The following is a 20,001-nucleotide window of genomic DNA, read 5'->3' as shown; positions in this document are numbered from 1 at the left end:
TAGCGTCCATCTGCCCAGTTTCTGCCTCACTTTGCTGATACGCTCCTCCCAAGACTTGGCGCACGCCCCAGGCCCCCCAAACCAAATACCCAGCACCTTCAGGTGGTCGGTCCTGACGGTGAAGGGTATCGAGGATTGGTCGGCCCAGTTCCCGAAGAGCATGGCCTCGCTCTTGCCTCGGTTTACCTTGGCCCCCGAGGCCTGTTCGAACTGGTCACAGATGCACATGAGTCTGCGCATGGACAGTGGATCTGAGCAGAAAACGGCGACGTCATCCATGTACAGGGAGGCCTTAACCTGCAGGCCCCCGCTGCTAGGAATAGTCACCCCTCTCAGGATCGCATCCTTCCTGATGGACTCGGCAAATGGATCTATGCAGCACACAAACAAGACAGGAGAGAGAGGACAGCCCTGCCTGACTCCAGATCTGACTGGGAAGCTATCTGATTCCCACCCATTGATTGAGACTGCACTGACAATGTTGGTGTAGAGCAGTCTGATCCAATTGCAGATTCCCTCCCCAAAGCCCATTTTGGAGAGAACATCTCTCATATACCTGTGATATAGAATTCAAGGTTGACCTTTCACCACAGTACTGAGGAAGTACTGCATTTAGCAGTGCAGTGTTTGGATGACATGTTAAACTGAGCTCCTTTCTGTCCCCTTGGGTGTTAACAGATCCAAAAGCAGGGGAGTGGTTCTATTTTCTGGCCAACATTTATCCTTTAGTCAGCATCACAATAAACAGATTATCTGGTCATTATCACAATTGCTGCTTGTGGGAGTTGTGTGTAAATGGGTTGCTGCATTTAAATAACAGCTTAAGTTGTGTTCCATTTGTAAATGGCTTTGAGCCATTGGTAAAGTTGGATCACAATGTATACGTGCACTTGAGCCTTGTTGAAATAAATTAAAAGTACTGTATTTGATTTGAGCCTTTTGTACATAAGACACTAAGTTTGTTATCCATTGTGTTTTAAAGTGAGATAAACATGAACCTGTACATGTCCTCTTATGAATCTTGGATGATCTAAAGCAGATTTAAACAGAATTCTGGTGATGTTTTTAATCAGGAACCATATGTAAAATGTTGACTGGCTGGTAACCTGATCCAGTTGATGGATGTGACGTATCATTGTTTTGAGAAGAGGAGCAAAACACAGGCCGACATGGAGAGTTCTCCTTATAACTCCTAATGCATTGGGATGGAAATTGGTGCAGATGGCATCGTTGTGTGGCTATTGCAAACATCTCTTCATTTCCATCCCCACTGATCCCTTTGCCATAATGCTGCCTGCCCTCCGCGAATGGGGTATTGAGTGAGGTGATGTGTAAAGCAGTGAATGTTTTCCCGTAGAGCTGCTCCACGTCAGTGGTTTGAGTTAATTTCAGAGACACCAAGTTGCTGCATCATTAAACTTGGGATACAAATCGGTGTAGCATTGGTAGTCCTTTGTATCAAAAGAATTATTAATACATGCATTGGAAAATTATCTACCCATTACACAAGACTTGTGTCATTGCTAGCAGTGATGTCATAGACATTATGACTGCACATGTAGTGAGTGTGCCCCTTGTTCTTTCATTGGTAGTAAGCCAAGCTGTTGTTAGGTGTCTCCTCTCAGCAGCATGCATGTATGGCTCTGTCTTCGTTAAGTGCAGCATCAGCAATGTAGCATGAGGGCATCATAAGGATGCACACACATCCTATGCCTGATATCTTTGGTTCCACAAAGGTTCTGTTAATCTGTGTTTGGCTGACACAGACACAGTCATGATCAATATTATTAATTTTGAAAACTTGCCTAGAGGCTGAGTCTTTCAAAATAAAAGTGCCATATAAAAGGCAATAAAGTGCCCATCTTAAATATAGTGCTGGAAAATTAGAGGATTTGCAAACCAGATAGGGTAGTTACTATGGTAATTATCTTGAACTGCATTTTAAAAATAGTTAGAAATATCTCTCAGGCTGAGTAATGTGAAGGGGCAACATTGCAGATTTGCTGTGAGTTCTCGCAGTTGTTACAGGTGCCCTGCATTTTGTCCTTTTTCAGAGGAGCTTTCCAAACACAATTAGTATTTGGAATTTTCTTTTTAATCATCAGCTAGAAAGCTGTTGGATGTGATGCGGTGAATTGGGATGGGCCAAGTGTTTTGTAGAAGAACAGTTAGGCAAGAAGGATCACCAGTATTAAATGGTTTAAATCAGCACTAGAGGTGATCAAGGAGCATTCTAACATAGAAATTCCAGATTAGAAAGGGACTTGGTTTAATGGGATATGAGAGATTTTTAGATTGATGGAATATCTGTAATCGAACAATGGGGTGATCTTTAAGGACATGTTTCAGGTGCAGCCTAGGTACATCCAAAGAGCAGGAAATGCAGGGACACCAAATCCTTTATAGAGTCATATATGATGGTGACTGCAAATATGATGAAACAGGAAATGGTACTAAATGCATAGAGTGAACTCTTTTTAAGCAAAGCAAGCAATAAGTTGAATGGGGCAGTGAAGAGGAAAATAAGACCAAAGAGAATGAAAGTATAATGGCAATTAACAAATCTCTCCAATTTCTTATGCAATAATAAACAGGTGATTGACAGAAAACAGCAAATTGTGTTGAATGTTATTTTTAGACCTGACGATGGTAAGCAATGGTGTTCTTAAAGATCTGTGATAAAACAGCTGACTTATTTGATATGTTTAAATGATTTGGATATTGGAGAACAAAATAGAGTTTCAAATACCAATAGATTGCAAAACAACAGCAGAATTGGGATATGGAATTTCATACAATAAAGTCTGAAGTGCATTTTGACAAAGAAAATTGAAGAAAAATAAGTTTTTAATGGCACTCTTTTTAAATTGTATATGACAAATGGACCCGCAGTTACATCTTAAAACTTCTGTCAGACCTTCTTCTTTTAGCTTTTTTGACTCCAAGAGAAACAGTAGCAGTCACTCCAATCTACCCTTGTAACTGAAGTTTCTTGTTCCTGGAATAAATCTTCTTTAATTTTTCCAGTGCATTCTCCTTTCTGGAGTGTGGTAATCATTTTGTTACGTAACAATACTCTCTAGCAAAGGTTGAACAGTGGTCTTTTTTTTTAAAGTTCAGCTAACCTTCTTACTCTTGACATTGCTCCTTGCACATTAAGATCTGATCATTTACTATACACTATGAAAAGTATGGCACCCAAAATCAATTCTGAGCTCCACAAACCTTCCTCCAGCCTGAAAATTATCTACTGAATGTACTCGGTTTCCTGTTCATTCAGCTAATTTTATATCCTCACCTTCCAGAAGTCTGCTAAACCCCATCAACAGTATTATTCTCAATGACTTCTTCTGTTACCTCTTCAAAAAAACCTCCAAATTTGTTAAACACTTTCCTTTTTTTTTCTAATCAGTCTACCTTATTGCGACTGCCAATCTTATCCCAATAATTGTTTCTACATGCTTCCCCATCATTAAAGTTAAACTGTCCTTTTTTTTTGGCAAAACAAGACATGCTTTGAGCAAAGTTTGCATTTTTCCAGTATTCTGGCACCTCCCTGAGCATAGGGAAGATCAAAAGATTATGGCTAACAGTTTCCACTGTCATTCCCTTCAATATCCTTGAATTCTTCATTTTATCCAGTCCAGTGTGTTTTGTCAACTTCATGTACCAACAGTTTATCTGACATTTCTTATAGATTTGAATTCCTCTAGTGGCAGTTCCTCCTTTGAAAAGACCGATGCAAAGTATTCATTATCTCAGCTGAGGTCCTATATTGGTCTCTAAATGGCCCTACACTTTTTGCTACTTATTTACTTGAATCCCATAAAGAGGACTCCCAAAGTATTTTATGTTAACTGCCATGTTTTTCAAAATAATTCTTCTGTGCTGCGTGTGCTTTTTCACCTTCCCTGTTGTACCTTCTGTATTCTTCTTGGGTCCAAACTTTATTTCTGCCTGACACCTGTCATGAGTTCTCATTTTCTTTATCTTTAATTTCTATATCCCTGGTCATCCAGAGAGCTCTGATATCGCACATCTTACTTTACCCTTACTGTATCCTAGCTATCTTCTCTCAAAAGTAGCCATTGCGAACGAACTTTGTCCCACATTTTGTTCTATCCTAACTCCTATCTTGACCCATTGAAGTCAGCTCTCTGGCACTGATCAAGAAAAATCAATTGGCATTCTCCACCATTGTCCTGAACCTTTTATCGAACAAATGATCACTGTCTCCTAAATGTTCTCTCACTGATACTTGGTCCAGTTGACAAACCTCTTTTCCAAGGGCCTTGTGTAAATTTATATTAAAAAAATGAGGGCATCGACAGAGTTAATGGCAGTTACCTTTTCCCTAGGATAAGGATTTCAAAACTTGGTGGCACATTTTTAAGGTGAGATGAGAGATTTAAAGACATGAGGGACAATTTTACACGGTGGTTCATGTGTGGAATGAAGGAAGTGGTGGATGTGGGTGCAATTGCAACCTTTCAGAGACATTCAGATACATACATGATTAGAAAAGGTTTGGAGGGATATGAGCCAGAAGCAGACAGGTGGGACTATGAATAGAGTCTCAAACTGTTTAGCCTCCATACTGGGAATCATTTTGGCGGATGTTTTCTGAACTATGTTTGATGAAATAATATATATCCTTAAATAAGGGAACCAAAACTGCTCACATATCCCTGATGTGGTCACCAGAACCTTGTCCAATTGCAGTAAGATCTTCTACTCCAAACCCCTTGAAATAAGGGCCAACATTCCATTAACCACCATGACTTCAAGAATAGTGGGGCTTTATTTCTAGCTTGCTCCCCCAGTGAGATTTAACAAACTATGGCAAAATCTTATTTTGTTCATAACATTAATAATTTAATAAAATCAGCTGTCCTTACCTTGTCCAGACCAGCAGCAATATGATTGGCCTCTGAAATGGCTTAATGAGACTTAGTTGTACCAAACTGCTGCTGAAAATTTGAAAAGCAATAAACCAGATAGACCATGTTGTATCAAATTAAACATGGACAAATAATTGCCCAGTCTGCCCTGCAAAGTCTTCACTAACATCTGGGGATCTGTTACTAAGTTTGAAGGATTCCCCGTCGCCGAATTGAGGAATAGTGTGATGTAGTCATGCTTAAAGAATCTGATCTTAAAATGCTGTACGCCTTCTTCATCATCTCTGGAAATATTACATCCTACTATAGGTGGTGGCACAGCAGTCATACAGTCAGGGTTCTGTACCCTATGTAGTTTCATGGCATCAGGTCAGACCTAGGCAAGTAAGCCTCTTGCTGATTACCATCTACTGGCAGACACAAATATCAGTAGTCCTCCATGATGAATGTTATTTGAATGCAATATTGAGGATAATAAGGAAACAGAAAATACTCTGGGTGGGGAAGCTACACTATCTATCCACAAACATAGCTCTGCAGCATCATTACTGACCAAGTTCATTAAGTCCCAAAAGACTTAATGCTATACAGGACCTGTGATAGCAGTACGGGAATCAATTATCTGTTGCAGATGCATTTGTTCCTAAAGCTAAAGTGACTACTGCATAGTCTTTATAGAGATAAAGCCCTGCCTTCACATTAAGGGTACTGACCATTATTGTTTTGGTGACATTGCCACTGTGCTAAATTGGATGCATTTAGACTGATAAAACATTAATTCTGTTTCTCTCTTCACAGATGCTGCCAGACCAGTCGAGTATTTCCAGCATTTTGATGTTTGTTTCAGATTTCCAGCTTGCACAGTATTGTATTTAAAATTCATAACAGAACAGCTCCAGACTGTCCATTTGTAAGACACTGGGCCATCAGCAGCAAAAGAATTGTATTCAGCCACAACCTTGGGAGGCAGTGGTGTAGTGGTAATTTCGTTGGATTCGTAAGCCAGAATCCCAGGCTAATGTTCTGGGTGAAATTTGAATTCAATAAAAGATTAATAATTGAAAGCTAGCCTAATGGCGACTATGTAGCCATTGTTGATTTTCATAAAAATTTATCTGGTTCACTAATGTCATTTAGGGAAGGAAATCTGCCAGCATTACCTGGTCTGGCCTGCATGTGACTCCAGATGACAGCAATGTGATTGATTCTTAACCAGCTGTCTAGGCCATTTCAGAGGGCCATTTGTTCAAAGGTAACAAGGGTTAGGTGATGTATGCTAGCCTTGCCAGTGACTTTCAAATCTTCTAACCCCTCAACATTGCAGATCCCTTGCACAACCATTACAATTAAGCTGGTATTTCAATGTTTTGGTGCCAAGTGTAAAAGCTGCACTAAATATGCCTAACAATTAGTTGTCAATCTCAGGAAGTTACAGGACCTGCCAGAATGCATAAGTAGCACACGATAATGCAAAATAGTCCTGCAGCCAGTGGATCAGATTAAATCTCTGCTGTCCTGTTTATATTCAGTTGTCATAGCAGGAGAATGTTCTACAAATCTCAACAATGGAGGAAGTTCATCTGGAGTGTATAAGAAAAGGCTGAAACACATGGGCATCCTGAATCAGATGTGCCTAGTGGATCTTCTTTGCTCAGTGAGAGGTGATGCTACTGAACCACTTTTGGTGATTGTTGAAGCTCCTTGACTTTGATTCCAATCTGTGTCCTTGCTACCCCCAGCATCACATATGGCAAACTTTAGCCAATTTAATTCACTTTGTGATTTCAAGAAATTGCTAATTCCACTTGATATAGCAAAGGCTGTAGGTCTGAGCAGCATTTAGATTGCTGAAAACTTGTACTCTAGAACCAGCTGTGCCACTAGTCAAGCTGTTCCAGTACAGCTACTATAATGCCAGGCATATACCTGGCAACATGTAAAATTGTCAAATAATTTGTCTCAGAAGCATTTTATGGTCCTGTGAATGCTATTTAGCCAATTGCTGTTTTGTGCAACTACTCATGATTATCAGCAAAGTGATGATATCATTTGTAATGCTGTCATTTGGTATTAAACTGAGCATTCAAGCTTTGGTTGAAACCTGGACAAAAGAATTGAACTCTCTAGGTGAGTTAAGGGTGACATCAAGACCACTTACCATGTGACTGATTTTATCATCTTGTATAATTGATGTTGTCATTACTCAGCGTGTAAACATGGCACTGATTGGAGTCATATCCAACACAAGGAAGGTAATTGTGGTTGTTCGGGGTCTGTCATCTTAATCCCAAAACAGCACTGCATGTGTTAACTGGGGCTAGACATTTTCTAATTAACATCTTCCGAGATGTTATTGTACATTTCTGGAGCACATCAGCCTTGAAACTGGCCCTCCTGTAGCATCTCTCCTTATTCCAAGTGGTGTCCTTTTATCCAACCATCTTCAGCTCTTGGGAATCTCCAGCATAAAATCAGAAAAGGCGATGTATGATTGTCAGTGAACAACATTCAGCAGCCTTTGCCATTCCTCAAGTTATGTAAATATTCCAGATAGCATTCCAGCTTGGGCTAATAGGTAGAAGGTAATCTTTGCAGCTGCAAAGAGCAGGTAATGAGAGAATCTCTTTTTCTCCCCACTTCCCCAAACATTCAATAGCTTCCACCCATTATCAGCATCCTGAGGGTAACCAGAACTGAACTGGACCACTTGTTAGAATTTTGTGGTTACATCTCAAGAAATAGTTCATCATAATTCATGTGGGCAACTGGGGATGGGTAATAAATACTAACTTTACCAGTAACAATTGTATCCTGTCAATGAATTTAAAATAAAGAGTAATAACCTCTTCCAAGCCAATATCCAGGCACCAATCATTTAAAGCCAGCATATTAACACTAAACTACTGAAGCAATTGCTGTGTGGAATTCAGTCATGGTGGGAGACTCCTGGAAGACCTGCAGAAAGGCTTAATGGATGTCCTCAAAGAATCTCTGAAGCAATCAAACATACTTGCAAATGCCATGGGAATTCCAGACCTAGCCAGTGTAATTACAGGACAAGTCAGATGCCAGGCTGAAATTTGGCTTGACAGATCATATTTTGTTTTTTTTTGGTTGAGCTAGTCTCTCACTGAAACATAAGCACGCAATGCTACTAATTTGATTTTAACAATAAAGTCAAAGTTTATTACACAAAAGAAATGAAGGTAAAATTAAATGAAACAAACTATTTTCACTTGATTCACACTTAAAGATTTCAAAGCATACAGTAACAATACAATCCTGTGAGCCCTCATAGCATCCTGTTGCAGTACTCAGACACCAGAAAATTTCCTTAGACATTCCTGTTATTGTATTCAGTCTCTCATTTAACTTCCATCAATTGGCTTTGGTACGTCCAGACTCTTTAAAATGCGAGCGTATTTAACTTCTTTGTATCACTTGTTTCTCACCTACCTTGTTTATTATTTTGACATTCTTTAGTCTATTCTCTAAAGCAGATCTTTATTGCTCCAATTTCCAAATGACCACTTCCCTCATACTTTCAGGTTGTGGGATCATGAGTATTTGTTCGATTTGCTGAATCTCTGACCTTGACTGTTTAATGTTTCTGGAAAAAGGTTTACAGGAATTATATCTGAAGTCTTTCAAACCCATTATTTCCCCAACATTCTGAAAACTTGTCTCTAACTTGAATTATTCAAACCACTGGTCCCATTTCATTTCTTTTTCCCTGACCAATTCAGCAACTGTATGATTGAGCTTATTTAGAGTCATGGAGACGTAAAGCACGGAAACCGATCCTTCGGTCCAACCCGTCCACGCTGACCAGATATCCCAACCCAATCTATTTCTTGGAACCCCAAACATTAATTGATGAACTTCAGGCACAAACTCATAAATCTTTAATATTAGCTGTTTGACAGTTTTGTACATTGCAGATTATTCTTCTGACAAACTGGCATATGCAATGAAAGCCCTAACTTTAAAGACCATACAATCATTATACTATAGCATTAAAACACTTGTTAAGGTCCAAACCTCTCTTGAACACTTCATTTGTCCAGCTATCTTCTCAAATGAGGTAAAATGCCTTTTGAGTCCTCCTTCACTGACAGTTCAGTTGTCAGATCTGTCTGTGGAATCAGAATAATCACATTAATGATTACCACGTCCTCCTTCCTTGTTTCAGTTCATTTTCTCCAATTTCCTATCTCTTTTGTGTTCAAGTTTTTAAAAAAATTTCTTTGCATTTGTCTTTGCTTATTCCTTTTTTCTCCCTTTCCATTTTTCTAACTCTATGCCCCTCTGTTATCCTCAAATTCGTCTTTTCTTTCTCTCTCTAGTTCATTTTTTTCCCCCATTTCTAACTGTATTCTAGCTAATTCCAGCTGTGACGCCACAATTTCAGTTTCCTTTCTTCCAATTCTAAACAGCAATCACTTGAAACATCTAATCCTTAAGTCCCTACTTTTACTTCTATGTTCAAGTTATGTGCTCTTTGTTTAGCTTTAGTAAAGAACTTCAAATAATCTGTTGTTACATCTTCCACTTCCAGGAAATTCTATGTAACTTTCATAGCTATCTTGTGCAGCATATGACTCAGTGTATAGTGCTGCTGCCTGATAGCAACAGGGACCTGGGTTTGAGTTCAGCCTTGGGTGACTGCCAGTGTAGAGTTTGCATGTTCACCCCATGACTTCATGGGTTTCCTCCTGGACCCCAAAGACGTGAGTTAGGTGGATCGGCCATGCTAAATTGCCCCGTAGGGTGCAGGCTAGGTGGGTTAATGTGGGGTTACAGGAATAGTGTGGGTTGCTCTTTGGACAGTTGGTGCAGATCTGGTGAGCTGAACGGCCTCTATCAGCATCGTAGAGATTCTATGTTTGTATGACCTTCAAAATCTCGTCCATTTAATCTCAACACAATACAGTCCAGACCTACTATGTAGCTGTTTTCTGTTAAAAACAAAGATACAGATCCTTCTTAAAGCTCGTGAATTGCAAAATTCTGCCAAGACCCCCCAGTTGTTATGATCCTAGCCTCAGTTATCACCGGATAGATCTGACCCCAAACTGGAAGTTGATGAATAGAATAATAGATATTTTGTGTTTTGGATTTACTGATGTGGCATCTCACTAACCAAGTCCACAGTGCTGCAGATTTGGGATTAAGCAATAAAATAGAAATTTATCGGGTAAAATAAATGCAGATAAAATAGAACAAACAATTTGAAAATAACATGTTGAAAGATTTTGAAATATGATAAAAATACAATCCCGTTACTTCCAACTATCTCCTATTGCAGTACTCAAGCACCAGAGGGTGTGTCCTTCTCTATTCTAGGTAGGGTTTGACTTGGCTGTAGCCTTAGTTCCTGGTTGTGAGAATCTGTTCGTCTCTTCCTTGATTTGTCATATACCTGAGCTTTGATTTTCGCAGCATTACATTACTCTTCCAGCTTTTAAATAAACCTCATCACATGGAGGTAGCCTATTTTTAACCATTTCAAACCATCTTCTTAGGAGCTTCTTTTACATTTTCATCTCCAGCTATGAACCAATCTAACTGAAATTTTAAAAATTCTTTACTTTTCAAGCTATAGGTGTTTCATGCATCCCAAAAAAAGTCTAGAATCTTCCATCTGAAAGCTTAATGCGCTATATTATTTACTTTGTTCGCTCATAAGCTCTCCCAACCTCTCTGCACAAAAGTAATTACCAGTTTCAGAAATACTTGCAAGTTAATTATTAAAACCCCAACAGACATAGAAGACCCACATGCCACTAGTTCAAATTCAAAATTCAAAAAATGATATTAAAATTATATAAACCTTACATTGCAGTTGTGACTGATTGAGATGGAGAAGGCTTACGGATTGATCCATTTCTCAGCGGCTAATAGAATATTGAGATACATAGTGCTAACTGTAAGGCACAAAGCTAGAGGTTTTATTAAGTTTTTCAAATCACTGGTTTGAACAGTCTACCATTTGTTGCCCTGAATATTCCATATTTATGCCCAAGGCAAGTAATCACACTCTTGGAATTTCGTCATTGATTCTAATGAATATCTGTTCACCAGGAAAGCACAAATTACAGTGACAGATGCAAGAAAACCACAGTACAATCATGTTGAGAGATATATGTTCTAGCTGACTGAATGATTACTGACTGCTGAATAATATTGGCAGATATATACCCATCCTGGAGTCACTCTTGCTTGTGCTCCTTTCGTGCATGTTTACACTACTATGCTGCATGACCAGGCGCTATAACATAGAATGGATCAAATCTTATAAATCCTATATTCACATAAAGGAAGTCACTTAACATGCAATATTTTGCTCATTTAGTGTCTTTGTTCTGTATATATATACATTTCCTCTATTTCCAGTAAGACTGGCTGTATTATGTCTAATCTACAGAGCACATAACATTTACCAGATTAAGGCAAGCATTAACTCTCCCCTGCAACCTATACCACTGTGGAAGATGAGAGCTGCATTGTTATGAGGATACCTAGTCACACATCATCTATGACTTGGCTATATGTCAACGTTCCTTTGTTGTTGCTGAATTGTCCTATGTAACTGCATTGTGACTGTACCTTCACATTGACTGCAACAGTTCAAAGAGCAGCCTAGCACCACCATTTTGGGAACTAAGAATGGGAAATAAATGGCAACAAAGAAATAGGTAGGGCTCTTCAGTTACCCCAGACTTGTGGCAAATGCCATCTAGCTCTCAGGCCTGGTTCCTCTTCTAACTCAGATATCTGCAATAGCTATACAGTGTTGTACTGTGAGCTCTGCTGAACTTGTCTCTTGGACCAACTTCACTATTTGTTTCTTTTCCAATCCTTATGCCTAGAAGCCCTGTAAATGTATCACCTTAACTGTAACATCTTTTATAAATCATTCTGCCTTATTTGTAACATCCAGCACACTAAATCAATGATTGCACCTAACCTGAGGTATCCTCTAGAAAGTGGTTTCATCTTAACTGTAATATTCTGTGCAAATGGTTGCTGTTTAAATATGGCATTTGGCTTCGGTTCAGTTAATAGCACTCTTGTCTTAGAGACAGAAGGTAGTGATTTCATGCCCCACTTAATTTTTATACAAAGTAGAGGCTGATGCTTTAGTGTGGTCCTGAGGAGTTGCTGCATTGCCTAGGGTTCTGTCTTTCAGATGAGCTGTTAAATGTTTGGTGCCTCACCTGCCCTCTAGAGTGAATAAATTTCCACTGCGCTACTCTGAATGAGATCAGGAGCGGGAGACCTCATCTTCCAGCTCATTTTTTTCAATCACTCATCATAAAACTAACATTGCTATTTGTGGGAGCTTGTTGTTTGCAAATTGTCTAGCATGTCCCTATACCACTGCCTATTCTTTAATAATGTTATGAGGTGAAAAGTGCTTTGGGACATCTTATGGTCATGAATCTTAGTTTATTTCTGTAAAAGATTCCACTGTACTGTGTTCTCAGATGGATGATGTTTTGTTTGCATACTGCACACAGCTATAGGAGGTTCCATATTTGGATTTTATTTTCTCTGAAATAATGCTTGCATTATATATGATGTACAATGGAATAATTTTCCTGATCAGCTGGAGTGTTTATTGGAAATTTCGGTGCAAAAGAACTTTTAGGGGCTGCTGTTCCATTGAGTTCCTTCTGCTACTCCGCCTCTGTATGCTAGTATTAATAATAGAACATAGAAAAGTACAGCACAGAACAGGCCCTTCGGCCCACGATGTTGTGCCGAGGATTATTCCTAATATAAAATAAAATAACCTAACCTACGCACCCCTCAATTCATTGCTGTCCATGTGCATGTCCAGCAGTCACTTAAATGTCCCTAACGACTCTGCTTTTACCACCACCGCTGGCAACGCATTCCATGCATTCACAACTCTCTGTGTAAAGAACCTATCTCTGACGTCTCCTCTATGCCTTCCTCCTAACACCTTAAAGCTATGATCCTTCATGCCAGTCAGTCCTGCCCTGGGGAAATGTCTCTGGCTATCGGACTCTATCCATGCCTCTCATTACCTTGTATACCTCAATCAGGTCACCTCTTTTCCTCCTTCTCTCCAGAGAGAAAAGTCCAAACTTAGTCAATCTCTCTTCGGAAGACAAGCCTTCCAGTCCAAGCAGCATCCTGGTAAACCTTCTTTGCACCCTTTCCAAAGTCTCTGTATCTTTCCTCTAATAGGGTGACCAGAACTGGACACAATATTCCAAATGTGGTCTCACCAGGGTTTTGTAGAGCTGCAGCAAAACCTTGCGGCTCTGAAATTCGATCCCCCTGTAAATAAAAGCCAAAACACCACCATTGCCACCTACAGGAACCTAGAGGAACAACTGAGGGGGATGTGATGAGGTGCAAGATAGGCATTTGGAGGCTTAAACTGGGCCAGAATTTTCTGTCAAGTGACAAGGTTAATTATTTATGGGCAGAAGATATAACTAATTCATGGGGAGTTGACTTTGAATGTTGAAAAATTGCTGTCTGAATCATTCTTCCAATCTTATTTTTGTAAAAATAGTTTCTCACTCTTGGGCTCTGTGCTATTTTTAGGAACTTGCTAGTTTTTCTTGTTAAACTCACCACAATGTAGGTCATATTACAAACCTGGGATTCATTATTTTAATGATATGGTAATTTTAAATTACTGCCAACCAGCATAGTACTGAATGTTAATTATACAAATGTGGGATTTCAGTTATTCTGAATTTTTCAGGGAAATTTAAAAATAAATAGATTTCAATATTTTTCCCTTTTCCTTTCTTCCTCCCTTAATCTAATCTGTTTTTCTATCTCTTCACCTTTCTATACATGATTTGACATTGTATTCACACCCTTTAATTCATCCTCTTTAGTCCTTCTTCCCAGTCCTTAAGATAATTTAGAGGAATTTGAGGTTTACTTTGTTCAGGTCTCTGATGTCTCGTTGCCCTGTTACTAGCCTGATCTTTAACCACGTTTGTTGGCAAAAATGTTTAGAGCTAAAAGATGCAAGGGTAATTCTAGCTTATGCTCTTAAATTCAGATCCACTGTTCACTGGTGGTCACTTTTCTAGTTGATTCTTATTCCTGGTTCTAAATATTCTCAGGATTCACTGTTTACAATTCGGTGAGGACAACATTCCAGCACCAACATCAAAAATAAGCATTCTCTCATTGTACCATAGTTGAGTGTGTGATCTAAATAATGTGCTTTTTGGTTCCAGGCAAGTAATATTGGCAGTGTAATTTGCATTTGTGAGGTTTCCTGTTGAACCTGTAATAGACAGATGACATTGTAAATCTGTGCTGTTTGAGTTCTGTCCTCAAGAAGATCTGTTATTATCCATGGTTCATATAGTGTATAGGTAAAAAGACAAAAGCTGTACAAAAACAGAAAATACTAGAAATTACAGCAAGTCATTTAAAACACAATCAAGATAAGTTTTGCATTTGGAAATGCAACTTTTGTTTAAAGCTGCATATCAACTCTGTTGAGGCATCAAATATCAAAAACATATTTGCTTTTACTCTTTATAGATGTTGATTGGTGTGCTCTGCATTAACATAATCCGTTTTGCCATGGAAATTTGAAAGTTGGTAATTTTCACTTTTGCAGTTGACTGGGATTTCATTGTGTTAACCGTACAAAGCTTGTTTCTGCAGGACAACTATGTATGGGTGAATATTTGCAGCACAGATTCTGCCTACATACATCCTTACACCTTAAATTATCTTCAGTCATCAGACTCTTGCAGGATATTTGAAGAAGATCAGATTCATACCCTTCTCAGGCAGAGCCTCAAGATTGAAGATAATTTGCAACCATTGCTGTTCTGAGATGGAAAATAAACCTTTATTTTATACCTTGCTGGCTGGGTCAAAATTTAATACCCATTTTTAATTGCCCTTGAGACCTTGCCATGAAGTCATAGGTGGTGTAACAGCTGCCATTCACCTCCTCACCATTCCCTTTGGCCTGTATCCTTTAATACTTTTGCTTACAAAAATTGATTTATCTCTGATTTAAAATTAACAATTTTTCCTAGCGACCATCAATTCCGAAGAAGGGTCACTGGATCTGAAACGTCAGTGCTGATTTCTGTCTAAAGATGCTGCCAGACCTACTGATTTTCTCCAGGAATTTCTGTTTTTATTGTTGTTAAAATTAATACCAATGCTGTCTTCACAAGAAGATCCTCCAAACCCCTTTCATTTCTCAAACAAACTTGCCAGCATTAAGGTACAACTCATATGATGCTGGGTGGAACATATAGCTGTTATAGATGGTCTACCTAGACTGGGTTGCAGTGGGAAACTACCAAGGGAACAGAGGAAACACTTTAGAGAAATCCTTAAGACATCCTTGAAGAAATTAAACATCCCTGTAAACTAATAGGAAACCCTGACTTGTGACTAACCAAAATGGAGAAAGCTCATCTGAAATTGCACCATGGACTTTGACAAAAATGCACAAACCTTCAAACAACTCATTCGTCCAACCCTTAAGCTGCATATGCCCTGAAAATGGCAGAGTCTGCATATCACACATTAGACCTATCACTGATTTCAGAACCTCGCGAACAAGTGTGGAATCAAATTATCTTTGATTCTCAAGGAATTGAAAGGGTTGAGAAAAGATTGACTAGGATATTGCCAGAGTTGGAGGGTTTGAGCTGTATGGAGAGGCTGAATAGGCTAGGGCTGTTTTCCCTGGAGTGTCGGAGGCTGAGGGGTGAGCTTATAAAGATTTATAAAATCATGAGGAGCATAGATAGGCTAAATAGACAGGGCCTTTTCTCTGGAATGGGCGAGTACAGAACTAGAGGGCATAGGTTTAGGCTGAGAGGGGAAAGATTTAAAAGGGGGCTAAGGGGCAACTTTTTCACGCAAAGGGTGGTGCGTGTATGGAATGAGCTGCCAGAGGAAGTTGTGGAGGCTGGTACGATTACAACATTTAAAAGGCATTTGGATGGGTATATGAATAGGAAGGGTTTAGAGGAATATGGGCCAAGTGCTGGCAAACGGGACTAGATTAATTTAGGATATCTGGTCGGCATGGATGAGTTGGACCGATGGGTCTTTTTCTGTGCTGTACATCTCAGTGAATCTTTGACTGCTCAAGAGAAAAATATTCCTGAATTATTGTAATCTTTTGTAGTATGTATTTTACTTTTGCATGAAGATTAATTCCATAAATCCCTGCTGACCATTAAACAGGAAAGTGGTAACATTAATTTAATTTATTGTGAGGCACTGTCATTGCTTCTTTCATGGGTAAAACTATTTTTCCGAGTTATAGAGCCACATATTTCAACATGGCATTGTTCTAGGCCCAAGTTCCTTAAGGTACGTATTGATTTTGCTCCTTATTGATTTCTGTTATTCCATATTTATGTTCATAAATATGGGTGATTGTGTTCCGAAACTGACTTTCCTTAGTGTGAATGATTCCATTCTAGACTGACACCCCTCTATGTGGGTGATACTATCCTGATCTGAGATTCCTTTGTGTGAGTAATCCTGTTCTAAACTTAAGTTCCTTAGCTTGTCTGATACTCTTCTAGAGGCATTCATCATTATGTTGATACTGCTCGAGACTGATGTTCCTTTGTGTGAGTAATACTGCCATAGGCTGACATTCCTTTTGTGGTTCTACTCTAGAGACACTTGTCAGAATAATGTTCCCTCATATGATGATACAACTCTAAACTGATGTTGCTAATGGGGTGATATCATTCTCAACTGACATTCTATTATGTGGTTGAACCTTTGAAATGATCAACAGTTGCAGTGCAAAAGGAATGCTTATTTCCAGTCCAGATAGTAAGCCAAGTGCAATGCACTTCTCCCAGTCACCTGAACAATATTTATCCCCCAACTGACATCACTGAAACAGATTTGCAGACATTTACGATTTTAGAATTATTTTGTTAGAAATAACATGCAAGGACATAGAGAGGAACTAGGAGATTGACACTAGGTAATAATGATGCTGAAAATGTGTTGCTGGAAAAGCACAGCAGGTCAGGCAGCATCCAAGGAACAGGAGAATCGACGTTTCGGGCATAAGCCCTTCTTCAGAAGGGCTTCCTGAAGAAGGGCTTATGCCCGAAACGTCGATTCTCCTGCTCCTTGGATGCTGCCTGACCTGCTGCGCTTTTTCCGGAAACACATTTTCAGCTCTGACCTCCAGCATCTGCAGTCCTCACTTTCTCTCACTAGGTAATAATGATGCTCATTTGAAGAGCTAGTGCAGATTTGATGGGCTGATTGACCTCCTTCTTCGGCACTCTTAACACTAATGTAGTTCTGTGATTATATTGTAATTTATTTCTTTTTCTGAAACCTATTGTCACCATCGGAAGAATTGACTACTTTGTTTCTCTTGTGTTTATTTTATATTCAGAAAAATACAGTACTTAACTTTTTGTAAAGTTGAGATGTGCTGAGGTCGTGACCGCTTTGAGATTGAATCACGGGAATCATATAACAGAAAATTATTTAATTTTTTAATTGTAGCCTGGATTTCCAATTGACATTTTACTGCTTGACCTGAATTGTTTAAAGTGAATGGCTCAAACTATTGTTGAAACAACATGAATCTTGAATTCTAACTCTTATCTTGCTAAAAGCTTTGTAATACTCTATAGAGGTTTCTTTCCTCTTTATCATTAAAATGTTATGGATATTTGATCAATGAGTCATGTGACATTTAACAAGGAGATTTCTGTCCCGATGCCTCACAACCAGCTGAAGAACTTGGCAAAGCTGGGAATGTAGCAGTGGTGTCAAAGTTAAGAGCAGGAACTCATGATCATTTTTTTGTTCTGTGGCCAAAGTGGCATACTGGTTTAAAGATAGGAAGGAAACCAGAGGCAAAAGTCAATGGGTTTGACTTGATGGAGGGAGGTTGGCTGTTGCGCTAGAGAGGGAGAATGGCCATTGAGGTTAGAAGGGAAAAGGAAGTTTTTCAGGCGAGAGAAAGTGAAAGCACTATTAGAGTTGGAGAGAAAGGTGACAGTTTTGGGGCTAGAGGAGGAGAGGGAGCTATCGTGGTTGAAGAGAGAAAAGATGCTATGGATTTTGTGGAGAAAGGGAAGACCTATTTAGGTTGGAGGGGAGTGAGAGAAAGGGATCTATTGGAAAGGATTATGAGAGAGAAAAGAGTGCCTTTTTGGGGGTTGGAGGTCAGGGCTGGAGTGGGAGATGGAGTTATTGGGGCTGGAGGAAGAGAGGGAGCTATCAATACAGAAGGATCGAGTGACCACAATTCAATAAGGATGAGACAATGGACAATAAATTGCTGGTGCTGGAAACCAGAAGCAAAACAGAAATTGCTGGAAAAACACAGCAGGTCTGGTAGCACATGTGAAGAGAAAGCAGAGTTACCATTTCGGGTCCAGTGACCCTTTTTCAGGACAGGGAGGACCCATAACAATGAAAGCACCTGCATATCCAAGCCTACAGTGAATGCTGAAAAGACACATAGCTTTCGGAGATTGCACTTTGTGTCTCCCTTTCAGTGTCCAGTTTCTTGGGAAACCTATGTAACCACAAGGAATTTTAAAGCAAACGCTCAGCATCATGTGAGTCTGATTTAAGTATGTCACTGAAGCGTATGAACTCTCCTAAACTCAAGACATGCATGCTCCAATATTCTCTGCTGATAAAACAAAGTGGTTGTGTACAGGTTCCCTATTTTAAAATTCTTGTGTTCCTCCTATTCCTCTCCTCTCCACTCCTCCTGTCAGCCTTGGTACTAAGAGGGGACCATTAATATGGAAACTGTTGACTCTCCCTACATTTTCTGCATTAGTTGTGGTGTTCTGAGTTTACTGAAGGTTCACTCTTGCTTTCACAGCAGAGAGATGTTGAACTTGTTTAAATAAATCACAAAAAAAAGCGTCAAACCATGAAATTAGAGGATTGGGAAAGCAGAGACAGGAAAGTCTGAAGCTTTTAGTAGGCTTGTCTGACAAATTGAGATGGCAATCTGTTTATAGTTTGTGATAGAAGAATATGATTTAATACTAACAAATTGAAATTTGGTCATCAGGAAACAGCTTCTGTTTCTTTATGTCTAGAATTTCTTGTTCCAAGATGGATTCTATGTCTGAACCTCAGCAAAAAAAACTTCTGATTGAATGCCAAGTAACTCTTATAACTCCAGTGACATCAAAAATAAAACTGCCAAGCTCATTTAGTTCAGATTAAATAGTGAGAGACTGTGAGAAATTGCACAAACTTGAGATGTGTTCAAGAGTCAGCCCTACTGAGGAACTGAGGGTCCAATAGAAATTAAAATAGTAAGCAATTCCATTACTGGTGGGAAGCTTCACAACAATCTGCATTCTAGTCCCTGAGATGTTACAAAATCTGCTGGTCACCAATTACATGCACGGTATAAATGACAGAAGGAGGCTTACCTGCTATAAAAGTGATGAAGCAGCCCAGCTGTGAATCAAATGGAAGCATTTTTACAGGCCTTGTCAGTGTTATACTGCCACGATAGGCAAACACACAGGCAGTATCTCACATCAAACTGCACAGAAGCAGGCTGCATCACTGCAATTATTGATTACCTAACACTGTCTCATCTCCCTGTATGTATGCTGAAGCTACTCGAATGTGGGAGAAGATCATCCTGTCAGTACAGGGAATGCAGTAAGGATAAAAAGAAACATGAATGTTGTAAATCTGAAGGAAATGCAGAAAATATTGGAATTGGATAGCAGGTCAATTGATGTATGAATGATAAAGAGCAGTTAACAAAGGAGAACAGGCTGATGCAGATGGGTTAAATACCATCGTTTGATCTTTGGCTTCTGGCTTTGAATCACAGCCACAGTTATGGCTACAGGATCCTCAATGCAAATCCTATCTTGGAGACCCTGATAAAAGTCGATCTAGATTAACAATGGGGTGGCATGGTGGCTCAGTATTTAGCACTGCTGCCTCACAATGCCAGGGACCCAGGTTTGATTCCAGCCTTGAGCAACTGTGTGTAGAGTTTGCACATTCTCCCTGTGTCTGTGTGGGTATCCTCCTGCTACCCTGATTTTCTCCCATCGTTCAAAGATATGCA

The 20,001-nt window shown here is 39.4% G+C and overlaps 1 protein-coding gene across 4 annotated transcripts in view; it reads left to right on the top strand.

Moving 5' to 3' along the window:
- Positions 1–20,001, top strand: part of pcif1 (phosphorylated CTD interacting factor 1) — a 106,201-nt gene that overhangs the window by 9,550 nt on the left and 76,650 nt on the right. The window lies entirely within an intron of this gene.

Source organism: Chiloscyllium plagiosum, chromosome 20 (assembly GCF_004010195.1).
Source record: "Chiloscyllium plagiosum isolate BGI_BamShark_2017 chromosome 20, ASM401019v2, whole genome shotgun sequence".
Taxonomy (NCBI): domain Eukaryota; kingdom Metazoa; phylum Chordata; class Chondrichthyes; order Orectolobiformes; family Hemiscylliidae; genus Chiloscyllium; species Chiloscyllium plagiosum.
Note: the sequence above shows the minus strand (reverse complement) of the source record. Positions and strands in the feature narration are given on the sequence as shown.